Raw genomic sequence first — 6,000 nt, 5'->3', positions numbered from 1 at the left:
TTGAGCCTCGTGTATGTGCATCCCCAGAATAATTAAGCAACTGTAGAGCGCCAAAGTAGTATGGGATAGTAATGGAGGATGCCATAGCCCAGAAGAAAGTTCGCTGTTCAATCTTTGTCCTTGGCCTGTTTGATCAGCTGGTTGATAGTGCTGTGACCTCTTTCTTTGCTTGAAGGGTAACGACTTGCTTTGGACTTCATGGACGCCAAATATGTAACACCTGTATGTATTGTTATTGGAATGACAGGTGTTGGCCGTTCTCAATTATTTCTTCTGGATTTCCTTTGCCCACAGCAGCGAGGCTCCCAGTGATCCCCCAAAGAAAAGTATAGGATTCGGATTATAAAAAAATTAAGTCTATTTTATTACACTGGAACTAACCGTAAAGTAGGACTTCAATTGAGACACTTGCAGAGAATGACTGTACATCAAAGTAATCTCTCTTTCCTTAAGGTGCCCATACACTAACGTGTTTGACACCTCATCCGACCCAATGCATGGTCCCATGTGGTCGGATCAGACCCATCAGCGGCACATCGCGGGTGCTTTTTAGCACCCAGGATGTGTCGATCCAATCCATAGGTGTGCACAAGCGGTGAAGCACTGCTGGCACACACCTATGTGCAGCAGCAGAGTCCGGGCAGCGGCGGCTGGGAGCTTGTAGTGCTATTTGCCGGGTGGTGGGGCAGGAAGCGCTGCTGCATTTGAAAAGACTGTCCAGATACTGATTGACTGAGATATTCAGCCAATCAGCGTCCGGCCAGTCTTTTCAAATTCAGCAGCACTGGTCTTTAGAACAAGTCAGACTAGTGTACGGGGGCCTTTACACTGTTACACAACAAATTACTAATGCTGCTAACGGAAGGGCATTACTGTATAAGGTTACAGTTGCTAATGTTGTCATTATGGGGTATTGTGTGTAGAATTTTGAGGGTCAAAAATGTATTTATTCCATTTTGGAACAAGGCTGTAACATAACAAAATGTGGAATAAGTGAAGCGCTGTGAATACTTTCTGGATGCACTGTATTGGTTGACATTAGAGCAGCAGCATTTATACGGATGGTGATCACATAATATTTACTATACTGTACATGTCAATCTTTTATACCGGACATCCTTAACCATGGTTCAATCTGACAAACTCTTGTACCTCTCAACCAATTGACTGTCTGCCTAGATATTGTAAATCTATTATACTATATCCCACAGGGGTAGGAGTCATTGGATAGACACCAAATAGGTCGAAATGACTGAAGATCAACAGGGTTATTAGGTCAACACGGGGAATGTTGACAGGCAAAAGGTCGACCTGGTTTTTTTTTTTACTTTTTTGTCCCGAAAGTCAACAGAGACATTGAAACGTAGCATCTCATCGCATGGCTCGTTGCGCTTGCCATGCTTCGGGCACACTATTATATTCTCCCACCACGCCCTAGTGGATGGTAGGGTATGAAATACCGCCTGTTGGCACATGTCGGCTCAAAAAAGAAAAAAAGTGAAAGACCCCATTTGACTGTCGACCTTCCCCATGTCGACCTAATGCTTGTGTCAACCTAATGACCGTCAGCCTAACCCATGTCAACTTTCATGCTTGTAGACCTAGTGACCATATCCCTCCCAAGGTTACACCCTCTCTCTTTCTCGAGACTGAATAAAAACTGCTGACACGGCAGTGATTCCCAAACTCCCACATCAAACATTAACAGTCCAGGAAAGATGGTACTTCCCTTTATTTAGCGTGGATACTTCTTTACAGACAGGTGTGTGGGATTGCTCGTCCTTGTGATTCAACTCTCATAGATTTTTATAGTACATGTAAAAAATGGAGAGTACAAACATCAATATTCCACACTATATAATTAGTTCTACACCCGTGCGAATGGATGGAGGCTGTGAAGTATTCTTTCTTCCACCCGACAAAGAAGGGGACAGACAGATGTAATCTGTAGGAATGGTGCGTACCAAAACTCACATAAAAATGTGGCTGGTTCCACACATCAAGGTATCTTTAAATCTTTGGTGCGTACCCAACTCACAATTAGGAAGAATGATATCCTCACATAAAGGTATCTTTTAACCAAACGAAATAAAGAATTCTGTCAAAGGGGTGCGTACCCCAACTCACTGGTGCAAATGTTGTAGTACTCGCATCAAGGTATCTTTTAAGGCCACTCAGTTGATAGATCAGAAAGGTGCTTTAATAACTTCCACATCCAGAAGTAACAATATAGAATAAAATCAAACAGAGTGATCACTGTGACTGCCGTGTACAATGGAACAGTGGTGAAAACTTGGAGTCTACAACCTGGGAGGTCTTCCGGACGATCCAGCCAGGGAGTTGGTCAGTCAGAGTTCCAAGGTCCAGCAGTCATCCAGGGATCACCTTCCTCTCAATACACACAACGCGTTTCGATCCACTCTGGGATCTTTTTCAAGTGTAAAGAGGATCAACTTGGATGGGTTTATATACCCATGAACAGGAAGTGATAGGACTTCCTGTTTCCTGTGGTCCGCATAATCATTACAACGATTTACAATAATAAAAAACATATAATACATTCCTTCCTATTACAGCCTTTAATAACATTAGCCCCAGGTCAATTATCCTATAAGGAATATTAATATAACCTAACACCTAAAACCCCTTTTTTAGACAGAGGTGGATGGAGAATCCAACGGAATTAATATCACATAGAACCAAACGCGGTAAGAGAGGGGGGACAAATAAACATTCCAAAAATAGGGTTAACAAATGTAAACATAACAACAGAAAAAGGCCTAAAAAAGATCAACCCAGGGGAGAGCCTAGTCAATTGAAGATGACTAAAATCTTCAATTTGAGTAATCACAATCTAACCAAAGAGGAAACTTCCCTGTTAGGGAAAGGTTTAAAGTTCGCTCCCACTAACGACATCCAACCTTTCGAGACTTTTTTGGATATACAGCGGTTTGTCAGGAAACTGACTATTAAGAATTTTTTTGCCGATAAAGAAAATTCCAATGAAGATTCTAATACGACTAATAGCCAATTTAAACCAAAATCAGTGTTCTTCCCTAAACACCTCAAAGGCCCGTATATAGAGACATTCTGCACTTTAGTACAGGATGATATTGAGGATTTGTCAAAAAACAATAAAAGACAGACCAACAACCTTACTGCTAAAGAAAGGAAGGCCCTGAGGAATTTAAAAGAGGATAATAGTCTTATTGTAAAGCCAGCGGATAAAGGGGGAGGGGTAGTACTCATGAATCTGGAAGATTATGAAGGAGAAGTGTATAGACAATTGAAAGATGCTAAGGTCTATAGCAAATTAAAAAAGGATCCCACGGAAACTACAGTTATGAAATTAAAAAACTTGATTGAAAGATTCTGCAGTAATCAAACCATCACTGAGACACAGAGTAAATTTTTGATTCCAGAGAATCCCATCACTCCAGTGATATATGTGCTTCCGAAGGTACACAAAAGCCTTGTTAACCTGCCGGGGAGACCCATCATATCGGGGGTGGGCTCCCTGACGGCGAACCTTTCACAATTTATTGATCACCACTTGCAACCATTAGTGATTAAAAATCGGTCTCATTTAAAAGATACAGGCGATTTCCTTAGGACACTTGATGGGATACAATGGCAAGAAGGTGACACGTTGGTGACTGCCGACGTGTCATCTCTTTACACCATCATAGATCATAGCCAGGGGATTGAGGCAGTCACAAAGGCCTTATTAGAGTCCGACCTCAGTTCTACACTACAGGAATTTATTGTAGAAGGCATTTCCTTCATTCTAAAAAATAATTTCTTCCTGTTTAAAGATGAATTTTATGTTCAAAATACAGGGACGGCTATGGGCACGAGGTTCGCTCCCAGCTATGCCAACCTCTTTATGGGGGATTGGGAGGCCAACACCATCTGGGCAAATACAAGCTGGGGAGCGAGCCTCGTGTCCTACGTCAGATATATAGACGATATCTTTTTCATTTGGCGTGGAAGTGATGTCGACCTGGATCTCTTTTGTATGGCATTAAACAGTAATGATAAAAACATTAATTTATGCTTTGAGAAGAGTCAGGAGACCATTAACTTCCTTGACATTACGGTGTATATCAAACAAAACTGTATCTACACCAAAAATTTCATGAAACCCACGGACTCGGGTTCCTACATACAGGCAACCAGTTGCCATCATAACAACTGGTTAAAATCTATACCAAGCGGGCAGTTTAAAAGGCTTAAAAGGAACTGTGCTGAACCAGAGATCCTAGATGTACAAACAAAAGAAATGCAAGAGAGGTTTTTGGCTTGCGGATATGAACCAAATTTATTGGAAACTACCATTCAAAATGTTAAGGACATAGATCGGAGTACCCTTTTAACAGTGAAAAATAAAGCACAAAAAATAAAAGATAATAGATTTGAATTTGCATTTGTAACAGGATACAACCCTAGACATAGGGAAATTGAAAAATCTATCAGGAAACACTGGCCTGTGCTACACAAGGACCCTATATTGAAAAACCTGATTCTTGAGAAACCAGTCTGCATTTATAGAAAAGCACCAAGTCTGAAAAATAAATTGACATCTAGTCAATTGAAACCGCCCATTCGTCCGGGGAGGATCAGATCAATGGGTTTCTATAGATGCGGCTTATGTTTACCATGCAGAAACATAAAAGGGGAAAAGAGTAAAATTACTGAGATCTCAATAAATGGGAAAGAGGCAAAAATTTGTGATTTCATCACCTGTAATAGCCTAAATGTAGTGTATGCTATTAGATGCACATGCAATAAGTTTTATATTGGCCGCACTTCAAGGGCTTTAAAAGTCCGCATTGCCGAACATGTGCGTAATATAAAGAAAGGAGTTGAAACACATGCTTTGTCCGCCCATTTTAAAACTTCACATAACTGTTCCCCTACCTACATATCAGGTTTTTATGGGTTAAAAATGGTAAATTCAGATTTAAGAGATAAAGATGTGGCAAGCAAATTAGCAAAGGCGGAGATGGAATATATTTTTAAATTTAATACATTATCTCCAAGCGGCCACAATAGTGACTTTGAATTAAAGTGGTTTTTATGAACAGTTTCCATATTGTTTATGTGTTCATTATATGCATTCTGAGATATGTTTTTTTTTTCCCTAGTATATCATTTCATCTATCTGGAAGCAACTAATGAATTTCACCAACGCACTTTGTTATTATCAAATGTTACATGTATTTTATGTACAGCCCATGGTCAATTCTCCAATAGGATTTTTTTTATCTCCATTTTTTTATCTTCAGTTTTTTAGATAATTTTATAAATAATTATCTATATAATATTTTGTACTTATTTATTCTTTACTTTGTGTGCCTTAATCGCACCTTTTTGACCAGTGTTTGTGCTTTAATAAACACATACACTTCTTATCGTATATTTCTGATGTGGTGGAACGCACACATCAACAGCAGTCGCCGCGCATCTATATGACGCGGCCGGCTTTACCATTCTAGGTGGGCTTGAACCGCATATCCAGCCCAGTTGTGATGCGCTGGAGCGCACACATCATCAGCGGGCGCCGCGTATGCATACAACAGAGCCATGACGTCTCTGGCTCTGGGATAGCGGCAGCCGAATTTCCGGCCACGCTGACACGCGGAAGTGTGTGCGGTGGAACGCACTACACTTCCGGGATCGCGGCTTTCAGCGTCTGCTGTACGCTGGTGCTTTTATATTAATATTCCTTATAGGATAATTGACCTGGGGCTAATGTTATTAAAGGCTGTAATAGGAAGAAATGTATTATATGTTTTTTATTATATGTTTGTAAATCGTTGTAATGATTATGCGGACCACAGGAAACAGGAAGTCCTATCACTTCCTGTTCATGGGTATATAAACCCATCCAAGTTGATCCTCTTTACACTTGAAAAAGATCCCAGAGTGGATCGAAACGCGTTGTGTGTATTGAGAGGAAGGTGATCCCTGGATGACTGCTGGACCTTGGAACTCTGA

Source organism: Crinia signifera, chromosome 1 (assembly GCF_055691185.1).
Source record: "Crinia signifera chromosome 1, ASM5569118v1, whole genome shotgun sequence".
Lineage (NCBI taxonomy): Eukaryota > Metazoa > Chordata > Amphibia > Anura > Myobatrachidae > Crinia > Crinia signifera.
The sequence above is the reverse complement of the archived record's forward strand: the minus strand, read 5'-3'. Positions refer to the sequence as shown.